This window comes from Amphiprion ocellaris, chromosome 6, assembly GCF_022539595.1.
Source record: "Amphiprion ocellaris isolate individual 3 ecotype Okinawa chromosome 6, ASM2253959v1, whole genome shotgun sequence".
Taxonomy (NCBI): Eukaryota; Metazoa; Chordata; class Actinopteri; family Pomacentridae; genus Amphiprion; species Amphiprion ocellaris.
The window spans coordinates 21,912,897-21,934,267 of record NC_072771.1 but is presented as its reverse complement, the minus strand read 5'-3'; the positions used below and the strand labels follow the sequence as shown (position 1 = coordinate 21,934,267).

At 40.9% G+C, this 21,371-nt stretch overlaps 1 protein-coding gene across 1 annotated transcript in view; it reads left to right on the top strand.

Moving 5' to 3' along the window:
* The window catches only part of LOC111576599 (probable E3 ubiquitin-protein ligase HERC1), a 297,883-nt gene that overhangs the window by 146,074 nt on the left and 130,438 nt on the right, over positions 1-21,371 (top strand). The window lies entirely within an intron of this gene.

Sequence of the window (21,371 nt, the reverse complement as noted above, 5' to 3'; positions counted from 1 at the left end):
GTTTGAAAGATTTATGTAATTTCACATGAATAACCCACAGATGTCATGGTAGGGGATTCTCTCTCGCTCAGACAGCTTCATCATTGTAGTAGTTATCCACATACGTCTGAGTTCACATCATCATATCATCTTATCTTTGGCTAAATGTTTGCTTTTTATGGATATTTCATGGGGAGCTGAGATGAGGTCATAGTTGCAATGCTTTGGCTTATGCTGCTAGATCTGTCCTGATGTCCTGACCCTCCCTGTTTGATTTATGATCATAGGAGTCTGCCAAGGCTTGATGGGCTTCAATCCATTCAGCTCAATCACTTAATGAACTTGACAGTGGTAGGAACAAGCAGAGAGACACAGCTTTGCCTAAAACATCCAGTAAACTTTATTAATCTTTCTTTCTGATTGGATCCATTTACTGCAGCTTCTACAGAGCTATTACATAGTTAACAAAATGTAAGAGGGCAATTTCCCATATAGTTGTATATTTCTATAATGACGAGTGCGATGAGTGCATGGTTAATCTCATCATTGGCTCATGTTAATCCAGTTTGAATACAGATTTTGTCTCAACCTAAAAACAACCCATAGCTTCTCTTTGCCCTGGGAAATCAATAAGTGAACACTTTTGTCTCACAACGATACATTGTTCCAAACAAATGAAGCAAGGTTTAAAAACAAGAGGCTGATCTGATTGAAAAATAATAGATTTTAATTTTCACAGGGAGCAAGTAGAATTAGTTGTTCCACTGCATCCCCCTTCCACAGTATAAATAATTATGCACGGGTTACTAATTTGGAGACACTGCATGCTAAGTATACAAATCCCCCTTTCTTCCTCCTGCTCCGGGGTTCAGGAGGAATAACACATGACCGCGAAACAAAGGCAACATCAAGCTCATAAAATTAACATAGAAAATGACCTGAAGAAGAGGCTCGATAAATATTCTGATCTTATCACCTCTAAGTACTGCAAGACGACTAGAGAGCAGCCAATGAAAACACCCTCGTTAATCTTCCATACCCTCGGATAAACTTTTTACAGGAAACCATCTTTCCAGCAACTCTGCAGGGGTCGGGACAAGGGCGCCTTCTCCCTAACTTGATAGATATTTTTTGGGAGATCTCCGACTTTTGTTCAGACAGCTACACACTGACCTTGGACTCAGACTCAATTTAGCTTTTCCTTTCTTTTTTTTTGTTGCCATACTTTTTGTGATGTAGAAAGTGCTGTCTGAGAGACACCGTTTAAAAGACTGTCTTATTTTGATTCTGTATTCGATCAGATCTACAAAGGGGCGCGTGGGGGTATGGAGAATGAGGTTTGTGTTTGCACGTATCTGTGTGCAGCTGCGCTTGCATATATCGTTTGTCTCACAATCCTAACACCTTGTCTTGTCCCTTCTTCTCTCCTAAAGCTGTTTATGCAAAGTGCGGAGATGGAGCTTTGTACAAGTTTGAATGTTGTCTCCTCTGAATGTTGTCAGAGGAAAACAGTCGTTGTAGAGATGAAGAGGGGATCAATCAGCCTTACCCTCCTCACCTGCCATATGTGTCATGTGTCTTTTGGTGTGTCGTTCTTATGGGCTGCAGGTAGATAAAATGCATAATCCCCCTCATTTGATTCAGGTGCATGTTTTGTCAAGCCAGCATATGGATAAAAGTGATGGTTCTCTGTGTGTGAGTTTTCTCAATGTGTTCACGGTACCCTCTGAATAAACTCTAAATCTGCTTTGTGCATCAAAACTGGAACACTGTAGGTTAGACATAGTTTGGAAGTATGTATTTTTAAAGATATCTCTAAGCAACTTATTTGTCCGTATTTTGATAACAAAAGTTCCTCTTTAGTTCCTTCTCCAAAAGCAAAGGGAAGGGAAAAGTTCGCATTGGTATTTATGTAAAGCTACAATCTGTAAGAGGAAGTTCACCAAAACAGTGGTCACTCCTAGATTTACTTGTCTGATCAATATTTAGTGATATTTATAAAGGTTTATTTACATGAGAAATGTTTGGAAATGCATTAGGACAAAAGTAGGCCCATGTTTTTGATTGTGATCTATTGAAAAACATACATACAAATCCTTAATTGTAAGACAACCTCTCAATTATGTCTGAAAATACTTTTTAATGTTATGCTGTCAAATATTTTAAATGATTGGACACAGGTATCATTTGTATTTTATCTAGAAATATATTTTACCATAAATATGCAAATAGATATACAGGGCATTATGAGCTGGACAAATACAGTACATCATATGCATCATTATATGTTACAGCCAACATGTCCATATTCCCATCATCTAAGCTACCAACACGGTTTTGTATTAGATGGGTTTTTATTCATACCCACGATCAAACAGTATTATCATCTGAGTTATTCTATTTTAATTTGGCACCGGGCATTTTATTTCACATTACAGTGTCTTATTTGTCATTGCCCTTCCCCAAAACTGTGAGCATTCTGCAACAAGCAAAATAATTCATAGTGGATTTTTAATAATTCCAGATATATTCCACTATTTGTCCAGGTCACTTCCCTATTTCCATCCTCCTGGTCATTAGATTCATTGTTCCACTCAAGGCCCATAGGTTTAAACTAGCTAAAATAGTCCTCCTGTGAGAATACAATGCTCTTTTCCAAGGCATCCTGCAGCAAGGACAAAATCAACACAGGGAAAAAGTGTCACCACTGCCTGTATCAAAGAACAGGGGCATCTGATGCCCTAGTTTCTCTTTGTGGTGTACTTCTACATTCAACTTGATATAAGCTTCCATCTCTACCTTCTTGCTGTCAGAAGTGTGCCCCTTACTCTGAGAAGTGTGTTTGATATCTCACTTTGCTCTTAACATTAGCAAATGTAGATACTCATGTCTGTGTGTTTGTGGAGTTAGTTTGTGCAAGTGTGTGTGTGTGTGTGTGTGTGTGTGTGTGTGTGTGTGTGTGTGTGTGTGTGTGTGTGTGTGTGTGTGTGTGTGTGTGTGTGAGAGATCTGCAGATGAACGGGGAGGGACCCGAATGTCAGCGTGTCGTGGACACATCAGGTCACTCGGAGCACATGAAATATGTCGCTCCTCGATGTGGCGCAAGGACTCAGTAACACACACACATGCTGCTGAAGGCTGGAGCATAAATCACAATTATTGAAGCTAGAGAACACTGACTGGCCCGATCGTACAGTGCAACACAGTGCAGCATTGGGAACTTCTCCAAATAAGTCTCTCTCCCCTTGCTACTTTTGCTGAATCCCACACTCCCAGAATAGGGAGTCGTGTGGGTCCCCAGTAGCCAAACGAGACAGGACAGGAACACAAAGTTAGTGTATTTTCAGGGCACAGCCAGGAGCCTCAGTGTCAGCACAGAGTGGAGAAAAAAAGGGAGGTTGGTGGGCGCTCTTGCACTGAGCCACTGACCTGGGTAATTAGGAGATTGTGTATGTGTCTATGTCTGTGTGGGCGTATATGCATGTTCAACTGTGTCTGACTACCAGTCCCAGCAGCCAACTCCCGTCTCCACCCACTCCCTGTTGGGTGAAGGGGACAGGTATTTGTCGTTACCAGTGAGCGATTAGGCCGCCGATTCCTTTCCTGTTTTTAACATGTCACAAGCTGCTGGATTAAAGAATTAACATGTGACTGTCGAGGAGGAGAAGAGACTGACAGGTAGAAGTAAAATATGATAAGTAGAGAAGAGTATCAGAGCTTGCAGCTGCTCAGATAACACATACTGTACAAACAATTACACACAGTTCAGCAGGCGCACACACACACACACACACACACACACACACACACACACACACACACACACACACACACACACACACACACACACACACACACACATTGTTTCTTTCCTGTCTGTGTCTAGAAGATATGATTTGGACTGACATTGGCTCCAGACTTCCTTACACAACTCTGATGAGTAGGCTGACCTTGTCTCGGTCTGACCTTGTGTGACCTCCTGTCCTCCAAACCCCCTCAAAGACAAAGCCTCATTAAGAAGGAGATGGCCTGAGAGCGGTCACTGTGGCATTGTGTGTACGTGTGCGCACGAGTACACAATTGTGGTTGACTGCTGTAATGCTGTCTCTATCTCAAAACACCCCTAGTGGTTTCTGGGCGTATTATGTTTTATTCAGCATGTGTAGAACACGATGCTTTAGCACTGGAGAGAGTAGATTGTGGTGTAAACGAGCTTAGTGCCATTCGGATGATTGGTGATGTTTTAATTGTCAAGCTGGAGATTACAATTGAGGTTTATTTGTCAGTGTAAAAATCTCCAAGATGAAGTTGCTTCTCACTGGATTCCTGTTGGTTTATGTTTGTGGATGGCTGGTAGACTTAAATATTGCAGATAGAAATGCTTTTCTGTAGTCATTTACAGCAGACAGCAGCACACATCGTTATCCAGTATCCAGTTAGTAGAATTGCTAGACCCCCTCTGGTGAAAATCAAGCTGTTTCCCTTGTTAACATGTCCATATGTGGGCTTTTTTATGTGCTGGAAGATGCATCATGAGCGGAATAAGCAGTCAGCGCCATGGCTGAGCGTTTCTACCTTGAAACTGCAGTATGCTGATGACAGTCTCAGAAACATACATTCAGTCAGCCAGGGTTTCATATGTAACAACCCAAAGGAACTATTCCCATCAACTTGCATAAAACTTGACACGTTCTGTATCATTATTCTTCTTAAGAATTGGGCTTCATACATAACATTTTAAAAGAAGCAACAGTGTAGAGTTGCGTCTAAGCCATTTTAAGGCATGAAGGGATTACTTTCATGGAAAAAAAACTGCTAAATATACAATTTCAATACACAGAGATGAGATTTTAGGAGTTTAATGAATGCCTGGAGAAGAACTTTAATACTTCCCTTTTTTTATTTTGTTAAACTTGGAACTCTTCCCAGACATCAAAATAAAGTCAGACTCAAAGCAAATTAAGGTTTATAATTTATTTGACTTTGCTCACACATTCCTCTATCTCCACATTAACAAAGCTATGGTAGGTATTCAAAGAGATATGTATGCATTGTAAAATGCAAGGATTGTCGACTGGCACTATTGTCCCCCCAAAGCCCCGGCTAATAGGCTGTAAGATGTTGATTTAAGGAAAAGAAAGGAATGTCAGCAGTGTAATAATGGGGTTGCACCACACTGAACAAGGAATAAAAGAAGGCATGTTACCTGGATTTGCATTTCTAATGTTGATAACTTAGCAAGCACTGGGGGTAATTTTAAGAGGGGCTGAGGCCTGCAGAGTATGTACTCACTAATAACGTCTCCCATGAATTATTCTGTACCATATGACTATCCAGGTCATACCTTAACGGTTATACTTTTACTTTTTGAGAGGGACAAATTCTACAAAAATCACTGTGATTGTTCCTGATATATTTACATGACATCTTCTTTAAATTTAAATGACAACATGGAAGCATATATAACGACATTTTTTTACCGTTAGTACACTATATAATAATCTGTATGACTAAAGGTGCAAATCAAGACAAGTTGTTAGTTTTAAGTTTTTAAGCCAAATTCTGTTCCTTCAACAATCAAACTCCTAACATTTACATTTTCATCATTCATCATCTTTCATTCATCATAGCAGCCACTAAAATCTGATAAATTTATCACTTAATCAGAGGTAAAAATTTGCAATATTCACTGATTTCTTTACCCATTACTTTAGCAGTCATGAAAATCACAAGAGATGTCAAACTTGTACTTGTGCACGTGTTGCAACCTCAGTTTTGTGACGATAATGATTTCTTGCCTTCTTTTCCTATATTGACACCTGCCTCCCAGATCAATGGTAGACAGTCCAACAGGTAGACAGAATGCAGGAAGCACTGTGCTGTTAGTTGTCTCGACATAATAAGTTCCCCGGGGTACATCCCAAGACGTTATTATTGCTGCTTTTCTCCCACTCAGAAACTTTGAGGAGATAAGGAAGAGAAAGAACAGAGGAGAGGAAAAGAAAGGATGATGAGAGGAGGGGAAAATTGGGACACACTGCATGCCAGTATTAATGATGAGAACTCAGTGGATGAAGAGTTTTGACTAAAAGGAATAAAAGAAGCTTTTATTCAATAAGTAGTCATTAAATTTCAGGTATTTGGCTTATCTCAGTAGGGCAGTTGTGAGTCTTGCCGAGCATATTCCAAACAATAACACAGTTCAGTCCTCGTTGAAAATTTGCTTTAAAGTCTGTTTTATGCAGTTTTTGTCATCTCCTGTGCTGTCAGACAGCAGAATAAACACTAGTGGAACCTTAAATTTCAGGTCATGCTCTGACTATACAAAATGTAACAAAAAGCACATATAGTGCAGGATTTTAAAAAAAATGTTATTATTATATTTGAAAATTATTTTACTGACCCCTAGATGAATGAATACTGAAGAAAACCTTGTAATCTCAGATTCACATTTAGAGTTTTTGCTTGTCAATGCCTGCATAGGTTATTCATTAGTAAGTATGCTGTAATTACGGTCACTTGAATGCATAATTATGAATATGTGGTAAATTAAGCAGTGTGCTATATGAAATAGATTGATTTTTATCACCTTTGAGAAGTGCTATCATCCATCAGATATTACTCTGCTCTTACAGACTTGAAATGTACATGTGATTCCCCAGTTTTGATCAGCTATGACAAGATATTTGACCTCTACTGCAATACTGCCATAAGTCATGAAAGAATGGCGGATGTACTTGACAAAAGGAGGAGTGATATTTAGAGTAATGGGATGGACCGCAGGTGTAGCCTACCTTCTGCTTGTAATAAATGATGTCCGGCCCCTTAAAGACAATTCTATTACCTCCCCAGTCATGTGCAATCAGTCTCTGTCAGGGAAATGGATATGCACACGTGTTACCAAATCGGTAGCCAAGGCCCTATCAATACAGGCTGATCTCAAGATTTATGCCACTGCTTTGGTGGCTGGTGGCTGGTACACATTACTGACAGAATCGCAGCCAAGTCTTTCACTCAAGATCTAAGTACACGTAGCCAAATCTAGGAGATATGGATGACTTCCAAGGGGATATAATGTTGTTTGTGTTCATTGTAAATGTCCCTTTACACTATGACTTTTTCAAGCCTGTTTTCATCAAAAACAAGAGTTTGTTGCCATATTTTTAGCACTGTGAACCTGTGATGGACCACTGGGACTCATTATTTTCTCTTGGAGTCAGCATAACTTCGCCTAAATGCTCTAGTCTCCAGTTCCTCACAGAGGTAGCAACATTTACAGACACACATCACTTGCAGGATTAAAACCCTGGGATGCCTCTTTTTTCGGTCCAGGGCCGTTTGTTGTTTACTGGCAGGAGAACCACATGGCTTGAATTTTTCTGTATTATGCTCTGTTTTATGTTTATTTTCTTTTTCTCTGTTTTTTTTCCCTCTCTTCTTTTTTCTGTTGCCATTTTGCGTTTGCCCTGCGAGCATGAAACCAAAGTCAATGAGAACCAGGGGTGTATGGGTCTCAGCAGGGGTGAGGGAATCAGACCCTCTTTGAGTGTCACATGTGGGGCTGGTTAAATCGGGTCAGACCTAAACGTACGCATGCATGCACACTTATACACTTTCATCCAAGCGAGCCTCGGAGTAGTGGTGCCGTTTTGTAACCTCGTATCATCCATTCAGTGCTTCTGTTATTACACTGTGCTGAGAAAAACACTCTTGAAATTAAAAAAAAAAAAAAAAAAAAAAATATATATATATATATATATATATACTAATAGTCTCATGATGCTGGTTTTTTTTCAACGTGTTCAGGGTTTAAGTATAGGAACAGCATATGAACTGTATCCTACAGTATTGTCTCTTTTGTGTGTATGTGGATACACTACTAACATGCCCAAAATTTTCTTGAAAATCTGCGCACCCACCTACAACTAGCATCTTTTTTTTCTCCCAAGTTGCACCTGATACATTTCTCTCCTCTTGTGACTGTCCAAATATTTGAGTGGGAGAGACATTTAAGAGAGACCTTGAGAGGAGCACAATAACCCCTCCACTTATGTCTCCATCGGAGGGGAAGAAATAAAAGCGAAAAAAGCTCTCAGGCAGAGACCAGAACATCTGGAGTGCAGGAAAACACCTAAAGCTGCCCTGATTAAAATCACACTTTTTCTCCAGAGCCGTGACAAAATGACACTTAAAAACAGCCAGGCTTAGAATAACACACTCACATATTAGAATAATACAACTTAAGTCTCTCTTTTTATTAGATAAGGGTAAGCACAGATGTAACTCGGATCAGGTTCAGCTCAGGCTGTGATGTCTGTTTGGCCTGCGCGTTACACGCCACCTCAGTCACTAAGCAAGTTTTGTTTTCTTCTCCCCTCTTTAACTAATTTGTTTGTGGACCTTTTCAATTCTCATGATTTCATCTTAAACTTTCCTCTTAAACCTTGACCTCCTGAGTTATTGTCGAGTCCTGTGGGCTGGAGTACAGGCTGGGTGGCCAGGCCAGAGAGGCAGGAAAGAGGAAAGGCTACGCAGACTCTTTGGGATCTGTTTACACAAACTGGAAGCTTTTTGGTGGGAGATAAAAGTTAGTAACAGCAGTGAAGTGCTTTTCCCATCGTCTCTGGAATCCTTCTCACATCGGCCCTTCTCCTGTCACTTTAACAGATGTTTGGTTTAGGGAACTGTAAACGATGTCTGCATTTCAATTTCTGTTATCTTCTTATTACTTATAACTCTCCAAGCGCCATATTAAAGACTTGGCATGTCCTGTGTATCTGCTGACAAGCCAAACACTAAATATTGTAGTCTGTAATAAGCAACATACACATGTTGATCTCAGGGGACACATGATAATATAGGAGTTTTGTCATCACAGCATGTAAAATAAGATAGACTACCACTGCACATTGACAGATATAGTGAAAAAGAGTTATGTGGTTGACTACCTGATTCCAGAGAGGCATGTAAAAAAAAAATCAGCTCCTCTATCTGTGACCCACTGTTTGTCCGCGTAAACCTCCACACTGTAATCCCTTTAGTGTTCAATTAATCCACTCACTGCTGTTCCAACTTTGTATTACACACTGATTTGTATAACCCCTCTCACATAAGCTGTCTGTATCTATGTTAGCTCAGCCCTTGGGTTTTTGCAGCCTTTACAATCACCTCCACCACCAGACAGGCAGAGGTAGAGAGGAAAGCAGGGAGGGAGGGTCAGCATCAAATGTGATGAATGCCTTTCTACGGAAAAGCTGTACGGAATGTCCTTGACTTTAATCAAAACTATTTGTTTTTGGGGCGGCTCGTCCGTTGTCTCATGCGCTCATGTCCACTGATAGCCTGACATTAATGACACCATAAATCAGGCCAAGTGACGCTGGGGTTTTTGGTAATGTTTCAGGGCTGTTCCAGAGATGGCGGTCATTGAGGAATATGAGGAGGAGAGTGAAGAGTCTGTTGGAATGCCAGATTATGTGGGGGTTAACTAGCCCCTTGAGAAAAAAAAAAACAAGATCTGAAGCTGAGCTATGCCAGAGCCAAGAGAACCAAAGCTAGGCTGTTTTTAATTTGCAGGAGATAATATGTTAGAGACGAGAGCTACATGATCGTATTTTGTTGAGAATGTTTTTTACATGGTGAACTGGGAAAGAAAGAAACCATGAAAAAAAACATTGGCATTTTTCTTTAAAAGAAAAAAATATGGTAGTGGAAATGCAGCTGGTACACGATTCTTTTCTTTCTCTATACTCAACTGCCACATGGTAACATTTGTACTTGAGCAGCATCAAAGACTTGAGCCAAACACGGCTGATAAGCTCCTCTCTGTGGATATGTGAATGCCATGATTCTCTGCTGCACATCCCTCATCCCTTGCTGTGATAGTCTGCTCACATAAACACACAAGCCCTCTCTGGGCCAGGATCTAAACAAATCTGACATGATTGATTTGACAGAGGCTATGAGATAACTGTTCATCGGCCAATACACTATGAATAGAAAGGGCCTGAAACCTTCATACGGTAGGGACGGGCCAAGAAAACACTGCTGCCCATTTGTATGTTTGAATAGAGTGGAAAAGGCTGAGCAGATGTTTAGTGTTTCTAAGGGTCAGTTAGTGTAATTCTACCTCAATTAGCTTGGATTTCAGGCATTAAGATGTTCTGTTTTGGGTCAGTGTGAACTTTCACACACAGAAATCGTTAAGATATGACACAGCTTTGGAACTGAAATCGGCCGTTGCACAGAATTTTACTGTGGTCAAGTGCTTCTAATATTTTTTTTTTATGGATTCCTTTATTCAGGGCTTAGTGATGCTCCAAACATATAATTTACTAATGAGCGTATGGCAGAAAATTATTGCTAAATGAAAACATACCACTTCTTTAACAAGAAAAGAGGAAAAATCCTCTCTTATCCCTCTGATTGGAAATGCATGCTGCTTTTTTTTAGAGCAGTAGAGTAAGTGGTGTGTGGCTTTTTTCCTGTCACAGTCAATGCAAAACTAAGGCGCAGTACACAAGAGCTGTTTGGCTGAATCTTACATTGCCAAGAGAAAGCTATCTAGACAGTGTCTGCCAAAAGGAGTGTGCATTTCTAATCCCTAGATGGCTCATAGGCGCAACAAATCTTATCTATCTACATGCTGTCAAAAAATGTCACTGCCATATCAAATAGAAGAGACGGTACCTGAAGGAGAGGTGCTGCAGGGAGGGAAAAGGAGAGGAAATATACAACAATGTGCATTTTCACCAGTGCGCACACACACATACACCTACTCAAATACACTGGAGAGACATGGAGCTGTTGTCAGTTGACAAACAAATGACAGACAAATGACATGTTGGAACACCTCCACCAGGCCTGATAGTAATCGCCCTGTGAGATTGTGCCAATGGCATCTCTTATGGAGAGAGGGAGAGAGGGTAGAGAGAGCGAGGCCTGTGTGCCATTTTACACAAACAAAACCTCTGCCAAACACCAGATCTGATTGCTTCCACCGCCATCAACTGTGTCCAGTTTAATCTGTCTGTCAATCTGGGTTGCGGCTACTGAGAACATGGTTAGAGGAGGCATGATGGAGAGGTAGAATGGTAAAGATGGGGAGAACAGGTGGATTTGTTATAATGGACAGGGGATTTGATACTTAAGCTGTGGCAGTATGTTAACCTGACTTCTTCTGCTTTAATCAGTTGTCCATAAAGCTAAACAAAGTAATAATTAAATGCTTTACTGAGGCGCAGTCCCGATGTGTAAGAGCTCTAAAGATTTTCTAGCTTGTTTTCCTCTGCCCTCATTGTCACCTTTATTATATTTACATTTGTATACATGTTCATGTGTTTGAGGAGTGTAAGCATGTGATTGTGTGTTTGTGTAGGGGGGGTAGGCATTTGTTTTGGAGCCGTATTGCTCCGTGCAGGGTGGGTGTCATGTATCCAGCAGTGAAGCCGGTGGATAATTGGAATCATGGTCAGCATCTCAGCAGTCTGAGCTGACCCGAAAGCTGCAACAAAGTGAGAGAGAGGGGAAGAGAGGCAGAAGAACTGAGTGTAACCTAATGACAGAAGGACCGAGTACATATATAATACAGGAACAGGGGGTTATTTATTTATGAATCTGAGTGAGGGTATGAATATGATGATATATGTGTGAGTCTGTGTGTGAATGAGTTAGTGCCTGTGTCTATGTTCAAGTGTTTGCAGGCACCTGCACTATTAGTGGCAACACGTGCACACATGAACGTGCACGCATGTTTGACTGCAAAAGTGTGCAGCAAAAAAAAAGGTAACATCCAACTGTGAGTGCAGGGAAATGTTACTTAGGGGCCTCTTGAAAGAAGCAAAACACAAATACAGTAATCAATGCAGTCATCTGCAGAATCATCAGTCCTATTGAAGCCAAATTATACTTTTATGCATGGTGCACTTATGACTCATCAAATTGTCATGGTAAACAATGCTCTGCGACCTTTGTGTTTGTGTGTGTATGTTAGCACTCAGGACCCTGCTGGTGGATACAGTGTAATGTGTGCTTTTGCTTTTCCCTTAATTCAATCAAGTCTCTCCCATTGCTGTGGCCTCTTTATTCCAATTCGATTAGTGAGCTAAAGCCATCAAGATTTCCTGGACAAAATGAATGCTTGTATTAATCCCCGCAATTTCCATTTAAAACGTAAGGGCATCGACTTGATTAATAAGGGCTGATGCTGAATAATTACACAGCAAACACAGGGAGGGTTATAGGGAAAGCACAGCTGGGCCTGCCCCCAAACGCCCTCTGGGAAACCAAAGGAGGGGAGGGGGGGTCAAAGTAAAGCAATGGCAATGACTGAGGTGATGAATCTCTTAGCTGGCCCCTTATGCAATTAACAAGCAACGCTTCTATTAATTTGGTTCCCCCAGAGTGGTGACTGATCAGATGTCTCAGGGTCAAGGGTCAGGGGTCGAGATCAGAGGTCAAGCCAACAACAGCCTGAAAAAGAGAAAGAAAGAGAGAAAGTAAGAAGACGGAAGGAGATAAAGGAGGAAAAAAGTGACACTTAAATGAAATCACAAATTCATTTCATAGATTTAATTTGCTTCCAGTTTTTAACATTCCCACATTTTGTGTTGGATTTGTCAGTTCATTGTAATTCATTCAAAAGCTATCTGTGAGAACTGAGGATGTAGGTACGAAAGGAAACATCCAATGCACATTTACCTGGGAGTGATCAATCGTTGCATGCAGTGTTTGAGCATTCAATACAGCCTCGATCAATTCCAGGGCTGGGCAGGAGAGAGAAAACAAACAATGGGAGTGTTCTTTAAGATACAGATTAAAGTTAACATTTATTCATTGGAGATACCGTAAGGCCAGTGTTGCCACCGGCTGAAATATTAATCTAGTGATCCATCATCATCTATTGCAAATGTTGCATTGATCACACTCAAATTGACTTTTATCTCTGTTTCTGGGTGGTATTTTATCCTGTTCTGGATACTACAGGTAATATCCCAAACTATGTATTTTCAAAGAGCTCATGAAGAAAACTGCAGTAATCAAAGCTTACTTTGCAGATATTTTTATAGTGAGTATTAAAGTTCAATATCTCAGTGACCGCAGCAACATTTTTTTCTTTTTTCCATATTATATTATGTAAAATTGGTTTCTTTCTTTTAATATTTTTAATCTGAGCTATAACTCTCTGCTGTGTTCAGAAACCTCTCAGCATTTTTAGTTTGGATCTTTTGGCTGTCTCACAATCAGAGCTCAGGCCTCATCAGAATCAAAAGGTGACTGGCGCCCGGGCTTTGGAACAGTCTTTCAGATAGGATTAGGTGTTTTGGATTTGTCTCTGTTTTTAAATTTTTACTTCAAAGCCTACATTTATTAAATCACCTTCCAAATCAATAATAACCTTTCATTGCTTGCAAGTTAGTGCTCTGCTGTGCTGAGTATTTTTTAACTTCATGGTTATGTAAATAATTACACATTAAAAAATTTACATTTTTCTGAACTATATTTGTATGAGTTGAGTGACAGAATCAAACGGATGCAATGCATACAATCATCTCTTTAAGTTGTAGGGTTTTGTAATGTGGTCATCTCATAATTATAAAACTTCTATCTAATATTGCTGTTTTTTTCTAATTAATAACTACACTTTTAAGATTTTTGGAACTCTAATTTGCCTCAGCTGTGATACAGACACAAAGTTAAAGGAGCTGACTCAGAACCTAAGAGAATTTTCTTTCATTACGCCAAACAGCAGCAAACCTTCCTGAGTGTGGAAGAAAGCGCAAAAAATCTCCAATCAGACATATGAAAATAACAGCTGAGAAAAACTTCAGTATTACTGCCAAAGACTTGCACCTGGAGGCCCTGATGAAGGCAGGAACAAAAGTACCAGTGCACAATAAAAGAAGAGCACTAAACAAGTAAAAACTTCTCATTCAGAAACTTTGCTGCACTCCGTTCTTAAGCGAAGAGCGAATGCATAGTTCACAGTAAAGATGCCTGTGCAGCATGCAAGTTTGTTTTATGGAGTGATGAGACTAAAATCTCATCAGCAGTGTGTTTGGCATAAGAAAGGACAAGAAGGACACCGTTCCACTGGTCAAACATGGAGGTTATTCTGTCCTTTTGTGGTGGTGTTTTACTGCTGCAGGAAATAGTAAGCTTGGCCTATGGCTGACAGCATGGATTTGTGGACATACCAGGCCATTTTCAAGAGGGATATGATAAATTAAAGCTTAGTAATCATGGGACTTTCCTGAAAGGCAGTGTTCCAAAGCATCACCAGCTTGGCTCAAGAATTTTCCAAGAATGTCCTGAGCGGTCACATTAGTTTCTTGATTTGCATCTCATCAAAAAGTTTTTGTGGTATTTAGAAAAAAACTGATGCAATGTGGAAGCAAAAAAAAAAAAAAATCTAACTGAGGTGGAAGCTTTTGGATCTAAAAATTGACAAAGTGAGGCATTAGAAGCTTGTGAGAAAGTAGTGGCAACATATACTGAATTTTATAAAGGTTCTATTGTATTATTATTAAATACTGACTCTGAAGGTTAAATCATTTTGCTAAAGTATTTATTTTCTTTATTACTATTAGGAAACTCAGCACTGTACTGTCCAAAATCACTCAAATATTCAGCATTAAAGTTTCCAATACTCTTCACCAAGGCTGTAGTTAATATGTTTCATTCAATTCTATTCACTGTACAAGAATGTGTTGCAGGTTAATAGGGTTTAATCAGTTTAACTGCAACCATGTATACTGTATATTGAACTGAACTCTGCTTAAAACATCAGGGTCATTACCATAGCTCAAAGCCAGAGTTCACTACCTATTAATTAATCTTAATAACAGATTTACTGACTTCACAAGAGGTAAAGTGGTCTCAAAGTTAATGCCGTGCCAGATAAATGGAGAAGTTGTTAAAATTAACATTGTGCCAAGGTAGCTCTGTATCCCTTTAGAATATAGGGAGTCTTGATTCTTTTATGTTTGAGAAAAAGCATTCCCACATGTTTTTAAACATGGGGAAAATGCTCCAGGGATGGACTGTCATGACCACCTCCTGTAGGGCTTCAAAACACTCCTTTGTTAATTGTCAGTGGAGGAGGAAATGAAGCCTGACACTATTTTGATTTTGAAAACACCATCCAGACTGGTACCACCCTAATGATTGTCATAGTTCCTTAAAAGGCTGCAACTTTGGATGGAAACCTGAGGTGTGATGGACGATAGTTCATATTCTATGTATAAACCAACTTCACTACACTCCTTCTGTTATAGTGTCCCCAATCAATTTCTCAGGTCTGTGTCTTTTGCTGGATGCTTCTCTGTAAAGGACAGTGCATGTTTCTGTATTATTCTTTATTCATTATATTAGGATTGTACTCTGCTTAAGTTAACTGACTGGTTAATAGTGCAGCTTAAGCAGTGTTAAGATGTATATACAATGCATTTAATAACTGCTGAATAATTGTGAGTGTTTGTGGTTCCTCTGCTTGCTGCCACAAGTGGATAATTACATAAACATATTTGTGTCTCTCTACTCGCTCTTTCAGTGTATGGTGTTTAATTTGCCGATACTGCATTTCATTTTACATGCCTTTATATTTACTTGTAGATAAGAACCACAAAGCAATTTGCCCTGAGCTAGTTTTGCCATCTGTTGACAGAAAAGCTCCCCCTTAGAGTCTTCCAGTAGTTGAAATAGAGCAGCACAGTGTAAGAAGACTAACCCTATCACAAAAAAACAACATATGTTTATAGTCTTACAATTTGAGCAGAAGTTTCTCTCTAATATGTGGTGCCACAGATGACTGACATTGTTTTGTTTCAGCTGCACTTTTCCCATCTGCCAGCAAATAGGCTGGATTCATTACATGAGGACAAGAGGATTCAATCAGCACGAATGTGCTTGTATGTGTAGGTTTCGGACATGTGTGGTGAACATGGATGTGGGTGTCTATGTCATGCTTTGGGAGGTACACATAACTACAGTATTGATCTCTCCACTGCTGAGTCCCCTTTTAGGATGCAGAGGGCAGTTGAGGAAGAACAACCAAGGCTCTCATCCCATCTCCCCCCGGCCTCACTTCCATTGCATCTCTAACTATTGTTCACAGACATAAATCAAGCATCAAGTGGAACTGCGGAGCCAAGGGACCTGGCTATAAGGGCCGCTGAAAAGGGAAATGCAGAGGGATTCTAGGGAAGGAGAGAGAGAGCAATGCAAGGAGAAGCCACTCTCTATCTGCCTCTATCTTCTTGAAGGCCGACAGTCCTAAGCCTGGCTCAAGGGGCTTATGCAGATTCAATGACCTTTTTCCCAGGGACCAGATTTTACACTTAAATTACCATTAGAGCAACGGTCTCCCTGGAGGGGGCTGCGGACCAACCCAACCCCCAGCAGGGGTTAAAACCCACGGTGGCACTGTGTCTGGGCTGCATGCTAAACGATGTGGAACACATGTAAACCTGCTTCGCCAACAGCAATGAGTCACAATTGAAGTGAGTTCCCAGTACTGGGAAGCATCGGACATGCATTACACTTTAAGTGTAAATGCCACAAAAATTGGGTGATTGTAAGATTCACATGATGAAGAAATGGGCAAAGGATTTTTATGGCCCATTGAAGACTGTATCATGGTGAATTTTACGAATCTTCTTTTAGTTGTTTGTGAACCAAAGCATAGCATTTATCCAGTATATGTATTATCCAGAATAGATCCACTTACATGTTCAGTGGTTTAGTAGAATCTATTTAAGAAATATATACATTTTTCTCCAGTGCCGGACTGCATATTTTGTGTTATTTGTGTCAACCGTCTGTCTTTAAATCACACAGCCAAAAGGCGCTTGAGACTTTAAAGGAGTAGTTTTGCAGCACCGATCATGTTAGCAAAGAAGGACATGAGAGGAAATGGAAAAACAGCAGAATTCTGCCCTTATTACTCCCTTCAAACATAAGAGAATGATGGCATCTCCCCTCTCTGACTGTAACTCCACTACAGGGACACAAGGACACACACAGTGAGCACACACACGTACACTCACAATTTCACTTCCTCTTCCTATGGCCGCAGGTTTGTTTGTCTTTAATTCCCTGCTGCGCGGGGGTAATGGGGACTCTGTGACAGCTGTCATTCTGCCATGACCTCAACGGACTGCAGATCAGTAGTGGCACGGTGATTGTCAGGATCAGGTGTGTGCGCATGTCAGTGTGTGTGAAGGTTGGTGCGTTCAAATATGTGTGCGCACACAACTGGATGTGTGCATGAAAGAGAGGAGGAGGAGGAGGAGAGAGGGAGGAAAGTGTGCTTTTGATGTTAAAATAGTGATTAAATACTGAAAGGGACTTCCTCCACTCTAACCCTCCCCAGGCCCAACAATATGCCACTACGAATACGTCTGTTCAGCAGGAGACTCATTCTGACAGAAGGCCAAAACAAGACTCAGACACTCATAGGCCGATATGACACAGGGCATTAGGAGCTAGAAAGGCAAAATCTAAGTGTCGATATGAGGAAAACATTTCCTTTACATATCACATGTTCTGATGTAGTGAAATAGTTTATAAGGGATGAAGCATTAAATTTCAGGTGAAAAAATATCCACAGCTACACCCCTGATTTTTATCTTCTTTTTTTTTCAACAGAAGATATTGTTCTGTTTGCCACATTCAACTATTTCCCCGTCTTTCCCCCTCCTCTCTCCACAGTCTCTTGAGTTTATGTTACCTACTTTAGAGGAGCTGTCAGTGAATGTGGAAATAGAAGCAAAAGGTACATACGATAGCGGGAGCAGAGCACGGTCGACTGCTGCTCCAGGGGTATTTGGGGTGCCGAGCCGAGGTGGGCAGGAGGGTGTATAGGGGCAAAAAGACAAGGAGTGAGAAGGTTCATAGTTAGTGGTGATTCTGCTTACTGACACATCAGACCCAGGCTGGGAGGTTGGTGCTCGGTTCAGTGGTCCCAGAGGGAGTGAGTGTCTGCGGTCGAAGCCCTGTGTCCAACCACAGCAGCAGCCACGTGCTAAAATGAAGGTGAAAAAAGAATCAACTTCTCTCATCACGCTCTTTCTTTCTCCAACCAACACTACCCCCCCTCCTCTTCAAACATCCCCTCCTGATCATCCCATTCTGAGCTGCCTGGGCCATGCTCACCTCTGATAGGACAGGCTGTCTCCCAGAGTGAGGGACAAGGTGTGTGTGTGTGCAGGGCCTTGCCGCTGTGCATGAGTCATCCTAATTGGGAAGGTCTCTGCTCGGCAGCACATCCTTCTCCTGCTGTTTCAGCCTGTTTAAAGCGATGAACCCAGGATGAGATCAGCAGTCGGACACCACAGCTTTTATTGCCTCTGTGTTTGACCTCGTTCTGTCTTCCTCACCTCTGTGTATGTGTGAGTGGCTCATGTGTAAGTGTATGTGCGTTGTAAGATCATTCGCTCCATGCGTGTGTATGCAGCATACATGGTGGGAGGGTTGAACGAGCAGAAAAATTTGTGTTGAGGCTGCCTCCTCTCTCTTTCCTTCCCTTACACACACATACACACTCCTCTAAAACGATTATATGTCAGCAATCCCCACAGTTTGGTTCCTACTAAAGCTGCTGTGAACTCATCGCACCCACCTGGGGAATTATGCAGGCTGTAATGCAGGTCTCACCTGCCAACGCACAGCACAGGGCCAGCCCAGGGACTGGCCGTCATGTGATAAGTCTGCCCTGACCAGTTCAAAGCTGATTTGGCCAGAGGCTGATTGCTGGCAGCTAATCATTTTAGCAATACCTAGCAGCAAGAAAGTTCAGGGGAGGTGGAAGAAGAGAACGAGACGAGTCAGTGAGGGAAGAAGGGGAAAGAGGGAAAGAAAGGGGAGAAAGAAAAAGAATTGATCTTTATTTTTATCTCTATCTTTTTTTTTTTTTTTGCTGGTGCTCCTCGGTTGAACTTACTGTGAACTCTGGGATCTTTTTTATTTACTTCATTCACTTAGATTTTCAGTGAGCATACAGTGCAGTCAGTTATTTGGACAGTGACATATATTGTGTTGTTTTGGCTGTGCTCCAGCATAAAGGATCTGACATGAAACATGGGGTTAGATTGTCAACTTTTATGTTTAATTTCAGGGTGTTTACATTCATGTCAGATGAACCTTGCAGGGTTTGGCGATTTTTGTATGTCGTATATTTCAGACAGTTGTTGATTCCCACACACTTGAACTGATATTGGTATAAACATCCTCCAGTTTAAGCTGAGGGTTAACTCTTCACTTCATTGTTACGTTAAAAATACACTGTTTCACCATGGAACCAAATCAACAAAAAACGTGGCATTTTCCAGATACTGAGAAGCTGCACAGTACTTTCACCCCCTGTATTTTATTGTTCTCACCTGCTTTGTCCTGCTATGCTATTCTCTCCAGCAAAGACTGCTTCTGCTCACTATTTGAAACAACCTTGGAGACTGCAGTTTGACTAAGTCTATGGCCAGCTAAATTTGATGGTCCACAAAAGATAAATTCATAGAAAAAGCTGCTAATATTTTTTCAGGTTCCTGTAACATCCTCAAGGCCACGTAGCCAGAATGGACAGAACTTGCCACATACACTTTACAAAAATATTCTGTAGTTCACATTGTTAACTAAAGAAAGCCCGTACCCTTGAATAAACTATTGTCACGATTTTGATCAGCTTATGGCAAACTTATCGTTGTATTTAATTTTCGCTGTATTTTTACTCTGTAAAATGTGTGTTTCTACGTGTCCTTGTGTGTGAATGCTGGCCTTTTTCTGATTGAGACATTTGTGTGTGCATAGGCTCTCTGGGTCGATATAAGCAGTGGTCTTGGCAGAAGCTTTCCGTCTTGTTGTCCCAGTGGGCAGCCGTCTACAACCAAACCTAACCTGGGCTTTACATCCTTTAATAAACCCTCAAATGTCGTTGGCCATAAGGCTAGAGAGAGAGACAGAAAGAATGAGAGAGGGGGTGGGAGGATAGCAAAGATAAAAATATATATATTTTTGGTATGGCATAACAGGGTGGTCTGCGTGTGCTCATGTTTTCTGTTGTTGCCTCAGGATTCAAAAATGGGATTTAGTCCATTCAGGGGTTCCTTTGTGCTAATGTATATGCACTAAAAAGCTCCTCTTTTTCCTGTCAATACTTTATTTCTGGCTCCCTCATACATCATATACTCGGGCTTGCCTACCCATGTTGATTTTTTTTCTTTGTCCCCCATCATCAGTCGACATAAATACTCAGTATGTCACAGCAGGCTGTGCTCCGAACGCCCCCTCAGTGCTTATCTCTGCAAAATGTGAATCTGTTATTCTACTGTAATGGAAACCATGTTGGTAACATCTTAACATATTACATTCACTCAAACACACTGTGAAACTCTATCTTACCGCTGTGTCAAAGCTCTTTTTATACTGCGGGAATGTGGGGGGGATGTGGTGAAACACAACGTTTTGCCCAAAGCGCAAACTCTACGTGAATGCACACACAGACTACAAGGTTTCTGTTTTATTCTTTATTTATTTCTTTTTTAAGCGGACAATTCAAAAAAAAGAGCTGAAAACACAGGAGTATTGTGTGCTTTAATGTTTTGAAGCTCTTGTATGTCTCTCTCTTTACGTTTGCAGACTAGCAGAGGTTCAGATTTCTTGAGGCAATTTGTTTCAGGTAACTGGAGCTTTCAACTGCAGTTGAGTGTATCCTGGGAACTATTAAGGAAAAAAGAGAGTGTTCAAGCTTTTCAAAATGTTGATGGATCCAACATAATGAGCATGTAACTGATCACAAAGATAGACAGATAAGTTTTTTTTTCCTTAAAAACGGAGTATTGCTGCACAGGAGAGAAGGGAGCCAAACACAATGCTAGCCAGCAGTATAGATGTGATACTAAAGAGGCTCTGAGTAGCACATTGTTATTCACTTACTGCTCCTGTTGGGATAGCTACAGGCTGTATAAGTCTTTCTATCTGCCAGAAATCTTAGAATGGAATCAGTGCACAGTCAGCATACTGTAAGCTCCAAGCAAGAACAGCTACACATTCAGTTTTGTAAGGATCGTCTTAAAACTGTCGAGAAGATTTGTCTGTGTGTGTATGTTCATTGCCTACATTTTGAATCTCTTGAATCTGACTGCTGTTAATTGGACTTGTTTTTCTCGTTGGCAAAGTCTACGTGATCACCCCCTCACCTAGGTATTTTAACCACTTTCTGTTGCCTATTGGGATACCAGTATGGTGGAGGAGAGGGAGGACGAGGCCCCAGGTAAAACATCACTATTTAGGGCATGGATCCCATGGAGGGCACCAGAGAGACAAGAGGTTGGAACAGGTTGTTCTAATGCAGGCAGCTCTCATTTAGCCTCCAGTCTTCTGGTCGACTGAGACAGTCA